This window comes from Manis pentadactyla, chromosome 12, assembly GCF_030020395.1.
Source record: "Manis pentadactyla isolate mManPen7 chromosome 12, mManPen7.hap1, whole genome shotgun sequence".
NCBI classification, from domain to species: domain Eukaryota; kingdom Metazoa; phylum Chordata; class Mammalia; order Pholidota; family Manidae; genus Manis; species Manis pentadactyla.
Window position 1 is genome coordinate 107,692,197 of NC_080030.1, and position 10,111 is coordinate 107,702,307.

Sequence of the window (10,111 nt, forward strand, 5' to 3'; positions counted from 1 at the left end):
TAGGTACACAACTTTGATTGTAAAAAGCATGAGATAAAAAGTGTTAAGCATGCTCATTAACACAGAAAATAAAGAACATCACGGGCCGTCTACCTCTGAGAGTGGAGGAGCTCACAAAAATTATGAGCATGATTTCATCTCACCTTGGAGTTGTAACTTCTCCAACATGCAATGAAAGTCGATCATAAATTAAAATAAAAACTTCAAAACAAAGTTTTTTAAATTTAAGCTTGGTTTCACTGCTTTTTGACCCATAGTGAAAAACGACCATGTTAATACAGATTCTTTATAAAAACACCTACTATCGCTGTCCAGTTGGATACTGGAATTCTTTTTCTTGGAGAGGTCCAATGAAGAACAGGGCCGCCATGCAGCAGGCACTGAACAAATGCTACTTAAATGGTAGATGAGTGAGTGAGAAATACTAATTCATTAAACACTGGTGAACAACTAATGTCGTAGATTTCCGAGAACCCTGAATGAGTGGGGGTGTCCCTTGAAAGCAGAGACTGTACCAGATCAATTATCAGGTCCTGCTTGGGATCATGTGACCCACCGTGTGCCTAGCACACACCTATCATAGACAGGGGTTTTGTAGTAAACATGGAATTTTATGAGCTAACATATCAGATGCTCGTGGAGTCCTAAATGTCCTCCTGACTTACAGTAGGTGAACAGCAGGGAATCTTCACTCCTTCATTGATTCACTAACTATATAGTGAACGCCTTCTCTGTGCCAACCACTGTTTCAGGCTCCACGAACAAACAGACCAAAATCTCTACCCTCATGGAGCCTACCTTCTACTAAAGGGAGGCAGACAATAAGAAAAATAAATAAGTAAAATATGTACATGTTAAATGGTGATGAGTACTAAGGAGAAACATTTAAGTAGAGAAGGAAGATACAGAGCGTCAGCGCTGTGGAAGGGAACTGTGATTAACGAGAGCATCAGAAAGTCCCCTGAAGGTGAAGTGTGTGGCTACCTGAAGGCGGCGAGGGGAGAGGGGCCGGCTGAGCCTCAGCAACTCATCTGCAATGCGCAGTGGAAAGCGGGTGAGTGGGGATCGGCCTGCCTTGTTGGACCCCTCGCCCGCTGCATGTTGGCAGAGAAGCCAGCATAGGGTCTGTCTTGGTGAATATTCTGTGTGCAATTGAAAAGAATGTGTCTTCTGCTGTGGTTGAACAGAGTAGTCTATAAATATCAATTGGGTCTAGTTGGCTAATTACATAATTCAGGTCTTCTCTGTCTACTGATTTTCTGTCTACTTTTTCTATCAGTCATTGACATCTCCACCTATGACAGTGGATCTGTCTCTTCTTTCAGTTCTAGCAGTTTTTGCTTTGTGTTTTTAAGCACTATTGTTAGGCACGTACACATTTAGGACTGATACATCTTCTGGAGTATTAACCCCTTTATCACTATGAAATGTCACTGTTTGTCCCTGATAATAGTCCTTATTCTGAAGGCTGCTTTCTCAGATATTAATATAACATAGCCACTCTAGCTTTCTTTAGTGTTTTCATGGTATTTATTCTTCACCCTTTTATTCATATCTATGTTTTTTATTGACCATGAGACATACCAAGTGGTCTAGTATATACGCAGTTGGGATTCCAGAGGAAGAGAAAGAGAATGATGCAGAAGAAATACTGGAAGAACTGATCACTGAGAATTTTCCAAAATTCATGACAGACACCGAACCACAAATCCAATAAGCTCAGAAACACCAGGCAGAAAACATCAAACCTAAAGTATGTCATTTTTAAACTGCTGAAAAGAAAAGGCAACAAGGAAATCTTGAAGGCAGCCAGAGAAAAAAGGCAGATCACATTCTCTGGGGAAGGCCGGAGACTCTCACAGCATCAGGAGCCTCATTCCAGGGCCCCTAGAGAAGGTCGTCCGTCTAAAATCTAAAAAACACACAAATCTATAATTGACTTCTCCAAGCGTGTGGCGACTTGGTTGGCAGTGACCATGAAACTTTCAGAGACTTGCCCTTTGACCTCCAGATAGATATTCCAGAACACAGGCGGTGCTCTACCCAGGGTAAGCCAGGAAAACGGCTTCCCCAACACAAACACACTTCCGTCTCTCACCAACGTCATCATCAACCTGCCTGCTCTGCCTGCAGACTCTGCCTGTGGCTCTTGTGCAGTTACCCGCACAGGCCCGGCAGTGGGCTTTGCAGAAGAGCAGCAGACTGTAGGCATGCTCCACTCTGGGCCGGAAGGAGACTGGTCATGTTTCCTGGTGGTGTTACCCACCCAAACCTCCCAACACAGGCTGGAGGAGTGGGAAGCGGCCTTCGCCATTCCCTGCTTTCACCAGAATTCAAGACTGGCAGGTACGGCCCCAGGGCCTGCCTGCACTTCCCCGTTGACCAGCCTTGGCACCTGCACCCTGGTTTCCCTGCCCCTGAGAGAGAAGAATAAAACCAGAGCAGGAGGAAAAAAAAAAAGATAAGAAGAAAATAGCTAATTCCTTGGGCAGGGGAAACTATCAAGGACACAGTATCAAAATGCAATGAATATGTGTTTGCTAATGGAAAGCTAGATGTACATGGGAGACAGACGTAAACTGACAAATGAAATGCAAACCATGACACAGAACAACTAGATGATGGGAAACAGATGTGAATGTGTGTGGGGAGAGAACAGGAGGAAGAGACTGGCAGAAAGGAAGCACGTGGGGCCAAGGGAGGGTGAGTGGGGCTTCTGGAGGGGGCTTGGCGCCCAAAAGCATGATGGGATGTGCGTCCTGGAGGGTGGGCACCAGAGACGGGAGGCAGGACCAGAGTGGTGGCGCTCATGCGTCCAGGTGATTAAACCAAATATCTTCTGCCCCCAGTTTCCTTTCACCTTAAATGTATTAAGGAGAAATTATTAATGTGCTCACATGTACCCCGGAGCTGATGACTTAAATGGTTCGTGGGTACCGACTAGCAGCCACAGGCCTCAAACGCCCTTAAAGGTGTGCAGAAGGCTGTTAAGCCCCCAGTTCCTCCTGTGGCTCCCCGCTGGACGCAGGCTTCCTCACTTGGCCAAGGAGCTTTATTTTTAAGGACAGAATCCACTTCATTTTCCAAACAACTACCTCTGGAGCCCGAATTGCATGGGCAGGCGCAGCAGGGGCTCTCCCTCCCTGCATTCAGCCCTCCATCCCCTCGGTCCACAGACCAAATCTTGCACTGCTAATACACTGTGGATTTGGGGGGTACTGAAAAACTATATCCCCAAGCATAGCAACAAAGCATCTCCCTTTGGCAACAAGGACCACCTGGAATTAGGCTCATGGATCAGAACCCTGTCCTAACACAATAGGCCTCGGCGGCCCTGACACCTAGTTAGCCTCGTGGGAGCCTGGGGACTGCCCAGGGGGCCCGGCCATGGAGGGCAGTGGCACAGGCCATCAGCCTTGTTTGCACAGGGGACTCGGCAGCTGCCGGAAAGGCGGTGGTCCTGGGGAAGTCACGGAGGGATGGGCCGGCACTGGGCTTCTCCATCAACCAGGGGAGCAACTGGGATTTTTCTCACTTGTGATATTTCCTGTTCCTAATCAGAATATTAAATTCTTAGGAGGACATAAGGTGATCAACGTCTGAGTTTGAAACTCGTCAGTGACTTTGCTCCCTTAGAAAGAAATAAGCAAAGTATTGTTTTGAATCCTTGGATTTCAATTGTGTGACAAAACGCACAGTTGCACTGGGGTTTCATGGCCCAAGTCAGAGGACAGGGTGGGAAGGCAGGAGACCCAAATTACTATGAACAGCCACTACACATGCAATTAAATTTTTACCTCAAATCCTCCAATCGCCTGCCCTTGTTCTTCTTTCCTGGACCAATTCCCAGCTCTCCACTGAACTCGGACGCCACTCGCGTCGGGCCAATCTGTGGAGGACGCTGTGCTCGAGGTCCCGCCGCCACCTGCAGAGGGGGGAGCGGCCTCTGTCAGGCGAGCACCCCCACCCGGTCCCCCGCAGGAAGGCCCCCTGCAGACAGGGAAGCGCCTCTCCTGCCGGCAGCGCAGCGGACCCCAAACCAGGCCCAGGTGTCCGGCTGGACCAGGGAGCTTCCCCCACGGAACCAGCACCGCCCGGGCCCCGGAAGCTCCCAAGAACCACCAGCCCAGTAGCCGGGGCCCTGCTGCTGAGGGGAACCCTCGGAGAGGCGCCTCTCGGGCACCGACGAGTTTCACCTCCACTTCTCAGGGTTCCCTTGGTCTTACGGGCTGAGTTGTGTTCCCCCAAAAAGAGAGGTTGAAATCCTAACCCTCAGTATCTCGAACATGACCTTATTTGAGGTTAAGAGGTGACCAGGGTAGGGCGAGGTCATTAGCGTGGCTCTGATTCAGGGTGACCAGTGTCCTTACAAATGGAGGCGCTTGGGCACAGCGACAGCCGTGCACAGAGGGAAGACAATGTGAGGGGACAAAGGGGGAGGAGGCCCTCTACCAGCCGGGGAGAGCCCGTGGGGCAGACGCCTCACTCCCGGCCCCCAGGAGGCGGCCCTGCGGACACCTGATGAGGGCCGCCCAGCCTCCAGCTGCCAGACCACACGTCTGTTGTTTAGGCGACGCTGGAACCTACTACCTTGGCTTCCTGTAACCCAGGGCCCAAGGGGGGAGTGTGTCTACCCCTGGGTCAGCCCGATCTGGGGGGATCCCACGGCAGAGTGAGGGGAACAGGGCCAAGCAGCGTCACGAGGATTCTAAGACTAACCCTTCTGAGGGACTGAGTCCCCTGACCCCGAAGCTAAATGTAATGAACACCCAGACTGCGCGCGTATGTGTGCATGTGTGTGCGTGTGTGTGTGTGTGTGTGTGTGTGTGTGTGTGTCCGTCCCATAGGACCCTGGGTGTGAAGTGGCTCCCAGGCGGCTCCCACAGGCCCTGTGCAGGCGCTATCACGTCCCGGCCCGTATTTCTGCCCCATAGGACAGCTCCCGTTCACGCGGGTTCTAGTCAGAGGTAAACCTCTCTGCTAAAATAGCAAAAGGGAGATTTGGCCATAAAAATAAAGCTCCTCCGAAGGAAAGGTTCCGTAAAGGGCAGCAGCTTTAGCTTAATGCCCTAATTAAATGACCAGCTGTTCTTTTTGAAATCTGACAGAGAGCTGAGACTTGGGGGGAAAAGCCACAGACAAGGTTGTACTTGGGCTTATATAAAATATATAAATGCATATATATATATATTTATATATATATATATGCATTTATATGAAATACATACAAATGTTATAGTAAATATAAATAAGGAAAATACATATTTGGTATAAGTATTGTCCCAAATATATAACATAAATTTCATATATTATTTATTAATAAATACTATTACTATATCAGGTTATAACTATATTGTTGATATTACATATTAAACATGCTATATTTAATAGATTAATACTTAATATTTTTTAATGCACATATTTCGCTGTAAGTGTGCACAGACACTAGCCCGGCCACCCTTCTGCGTGCGCACCACCCTGGCCACTCTGCCCCCTGCCCGAGGCCACCGCCCCGACAGCCCCGGTGGGGGGTGCGCGTCCCCAGGAAGAACCCCGCGGCGCGGCTGCATCTCCCCCGCTAGCGAGGCCCCGACGGCCCCGCGGTCCCCAGGCTCGGGAGCAGGCCGCTGTGGGCCCGGACGGCGGGAACCCCCCGGGCCGCGCGCCCAGCTGCAGGGCTCCCCAGGGGCCGAGGCCGACGAGCACCCCGCGGCCCGGGCGGCCAAGGGGCGGTCGGACTCTGGAGCGGCTCCGCCCCGCCGCGCGCCCCCTGGCGGCCACCGCTGGAGGCGCCGCCGTCCGCCGCGCGCGGCCCGGGGAGATCCGGCGGGACTCGGGGGCTGAGCCCGGCTGCGGGCCAGTCCCCCCGGGAGCTGGTGCTCCCCGGCGCGGGGACGAAGAAGGCGCCCGCTTCCGCCCGAGCCGCCTCTTCCAGTGTCTTCACGGACGAGGGAATCAGCTCGAGTCCTCCGCGGCATCGGCCGGGCCGCCCTGCTCTGGGGGCAGCACTGATCCCCCCGCGGAATGACCCCAGGGAAGGTCCCCAGCGTCCTGACAGCGTCTCGGCGCGTGTCTCCTGCAGGTGTTCGGTTCATGCCTTGCTGCCCGCTCCAGTTAGACCACCTGGAGTTCGTGCGACCCCACCCCTCAATATAAGACTTGCCAGGTTGCAAGAAAATACAAGTAGACATCGCCCCCACTCAGAATTCTCCTGGGGTTCTGCTGCGCGCTCAAAATAAACAGATCCAGGGCTTGGGTCTTGTTTTACATTATGCGCGCGATGACTCCATCCTCGGCCCCTTCCCACCCTGCTGGGGGGACGTTCTCCCGGCTGATGGCGGAATGGAGGGCAGACGGCCAGACGGAAACCAACGCAAGGGCGTCCTAACATCACACTCACCGCCGACCCCCCTCTCCACCTCCGGCGACAGCCAGCCAAGTCTTCACGATGGCTAACGGCGCAGGTCCACGTGTCTGGGCCGAGGTTCTCTGATCCTCGTCACACAGGTCTGACGTTGTTGTGCAGGTAGTTTTTAGATGAGACGGACGTTCACATCAGTGGACTTCGAGTAAAGCAGGTGCGTCCCTTTCCATACTATGGGTGGGCCTCATCCAGTCCGCTGAAGGCCTCCAGAGGTAAAATGACTTTCCCCAGGAAGTGAAGACCCTCCAGATCCTCTGCATTCACTGTATCGGCTCTTCCCTGGGTCTCCAGCCTGCCGGCCCAGCCTGGAAATCTGAACTTGCCAGCCTCCAAACCATGCGAGCCAGTTCCTTAAAGTGAATCTGTCTGTCTCTCTAGGTTGCTGTCTTGTTTTTTAGATGGATAGATGATGATAGATAGATAGATAGATAGATAGATAGATAGATAGATAGATAGATAGATAGATGATTGATAGATGATAGATAGATAATAGATAGATAGATAGATATAGATACATAGATGATGGATGGAAGGATGGATGGATAGATAGATATAGATAGATAGATAGATAGATAGATGATAGATAGATGATGATAGATGATAGATGATAGATAGATGATGATAGATGATAGATAGATGATAGATAGATGATGATAGATGATAGATAAAGATAGATACACATACACATTCATACATACATACATGATAGATAGATAGATAGATGATGATAGATGATAGATAGATGATAGATAGATGATAGATGATAGATAAAGATAGATACACATACACACACATACATACATACATGATAGATAGATAGATAGATGATGATAGATGATAGATAGATGATAGATGATAGATAAAGATAGATACACATACACACACATACATACATACATGATAGATAGATGATGATAGATGATAGATGATAGATGATAGATAGATAAAGATAGATACACATACACATACATACATACATACATGATAGATAGATAGATGATAGATGATGATAGATGAAAGATATAGATAGATAGATGATAGATAGATGATGATAGATGATAGATAGATGATAGATGATAGATATAGATACACATACACATACATACATACATACATGATTGATAGATAGATGATAGATGATGATAGATGAAAGATATAGATAGATAGATGATAGATAGATGATGATAGATGATAGATATAGATAGATACACATACACATACATACATACATGATAGATAGATGATGATAGATGATAGATGATGATAGATACACATACACATACATACATACATGATAGATGATGATAGATGATAGATGATAGATAAAGATAGATACACATATACATACATACATACATACATGATAGATAGATGATAGATAGATAGATAGATAGATAGATAGATAGATAGATAGATAGATAGATAGATAGATAAAAATAGAAATACAGATAGGGGCTTACTAACAGGATGCACAGCCATAGACACGTCCCACTGGTTGGGTTTCTCGGAGAACCCTGCCTAATTCAGGATCCCCAGGGCCCCGTAACCACACAGTGCGGACTTCACCCCTCCCACCTGCTCCGGATCTGGCTCCAGAAATGCCCTCTTCTGTCCTGTTAGTTTCTCCTCTCAGGCAGATGGTTTCCTTCTGTGTAAATACAACATACTGTTGTTTCTCTCATCTTAAAAAACAATAGATTTCAGTTCTTTCAGCTCCTCCTCCGCCGTCGGCCCCCCTCTCTGCCGCGCACCCCTGGAGAGCAGCCTCTGCCCTCTGCCCTCTACCCCAAGGCTGCTCCTCCCATTCTCTTTGCAAGCCTTTGATTGTGAAATACAGCACATATACAAAAAAGGGGCAGGGGGAGGTAAACAGAAGCATACAGCTTGATGATTTACCCAAAACCAATACCCTTGACCATCCGAGAAACAACACATTACCGACAGCCCTGACGCCCTCCTGGCGGCCCCCGACCCCATCTGCCTTCAAAGGTAACTACCATCCTGACTTTTATGATAATCACTCTCTTGGTTTATTTTATTCTTTTACTATTCAGGCACATATTCCTAAACACTATACTTTAGATTTATCTTAAATCATAAGATAATAAAAAAGTGTCTTCAGTGGCTGGCTTCTTGCCCTCAACATTGTGTTGGCAAAATTCACCCATGTTGACATACGTAACTGCATTTCATTTATTTCTGTCACTTTTAGAATCCTATTGCATTAGTTACCAATTGCCACAGAACAAATTATCCCGAAACTTAATAACTTAAAACTAACATTTATGGTGTCCCCCACGATCTGAGAGGACTCTTGCACGGCTTAGCTGGTGTTCCGGCTCGGGGTCTCCCACGGGGCCGCAGTCCCCCTGTCGCCTAACGCTGCAGTCTCCGAGCCTCCACGCGAGCTGGACCTCCCGCCCCCTTCACACACGGAACAAAGGCCAGTCCCTGTCCCTCGGCGCAGGGGCCTCTGCAGAGTCTGCTCAGGCATAGATCTCCCCGGAGCACGTAGTCAAGAGCAAACATGTGGGTGAGGGCTCCTGATACGGCAGCTGCAGTGCCCTCTGTGCCCTAATCTCAAAAGCGGCGGGCCGTCACTGCTGCTGTGTGCGGGGGGTCACAGGGACCACCCGGCCCACTGTGCTGGGGGCCGCCCAAGGGTGCGAGCACCAGAGGGGGTCACCGGGGCCACCTTGGAGGCTGCCTCCCACAGCCTTTGGGTAAACAGAAAAACAGTATTTCTCTAGTCAGTTATCCGTCCACGTATGGGATGTTTCTAGTTTGGGGCTGGCTGTTCCAAACAGAGCTTCTAGGAAGGGTCTGAGCCGCGTCTACCGCGCACTCACATCCGGTAAATACCTAGGCGTGCACTTGCTAGGTCGCTGCCCGCGGGTGACCTCAGCGTCAGCGACTCCCGGCAAACGGGCGCCAAGGGAGCCGCAGCTTCCGCTCCTGCCAGACGCCGGTGAGGCCTGCGGTTGCGGCGGGTCCTCGGCGCCCCGGTGCTGCTGGTCCCGTCCCCCTCTGCCCTTCCGGTGGGGGCGCAGTGGGAGCGCGTGGTGGCGTCAGTTCGCATTCCTTTGATGGGTAAAGAGCTTGAGCAGCTTTGTGTTTTGGGGGCCCTGGGTTAGTGATTTGTGACGAGTGGTGGACACGGAGACGGGGCGCTGAGCTCCTCCTGCAAGGAAGGGTCGGCTGCCCAGAGGCAGCGGGAGTGGTCAGCAGCCTCCAGCCAGCCGCCCCTGCAGGGTCACCCTGGACCACAGCAGCCTCCTGGTCTCCGGGGGACCCGCTCTCGGACGGAGGCAGGCGGGGCCGCACAGGCACAGCCATCTCAGCCTGACGTGGGACACCCTCGTGGGCATCACCCCTGAGTCCCCGCCAGGCTGGCCCAGGCTTTACTAGGCCTGCGTTGTTCACCTCCTTTCTCTGCCCGATCCTGCTTCCTCCCCATTTCGTTCACAGTAAACATCTTGGTTCTTAATAAACATCTTGCATCACAAACTCCTCCTCAGGGTCCTGCTTCTTAAGAACCCTGTCTGAGACCCCAAGTCTTTGTAAGCCTGTCGCCCATTTTACTACTGAGTTGGAGTCTTGTGTGTAGCACGGATTCAAGTCCTTTGTCAGGACACGTGTGGCAAGTGTCTTCTGCCGCTCCGTGGGTTGACTTTCCGTTTCTTTATT

General features: G+C 50.3%; 1 protein-coding gene across 1 annotated transcript in view; it reads right to left on the bottom strand.

Annotated features, from left to right (window-relative positions):
- Positions 1-3,920, bottom strand: part of SCML4 (Scm polycomb group protein like 4) — a 77,816-nt gene extending 73,896 nt beyond the window's left edge. The window contains exon 1 of the mRNA XM_036902906.2: positions 3,798-3,920. The gene's annotated coding sequence lies outside the window, so the exon portion shown is untranslated. The remainder of the gene's footprint in view (positions 1-3,797) is intronic.
- Between the last annotated feature and the right edge of the window lie 6,191 nt (positions 3,921-10,111).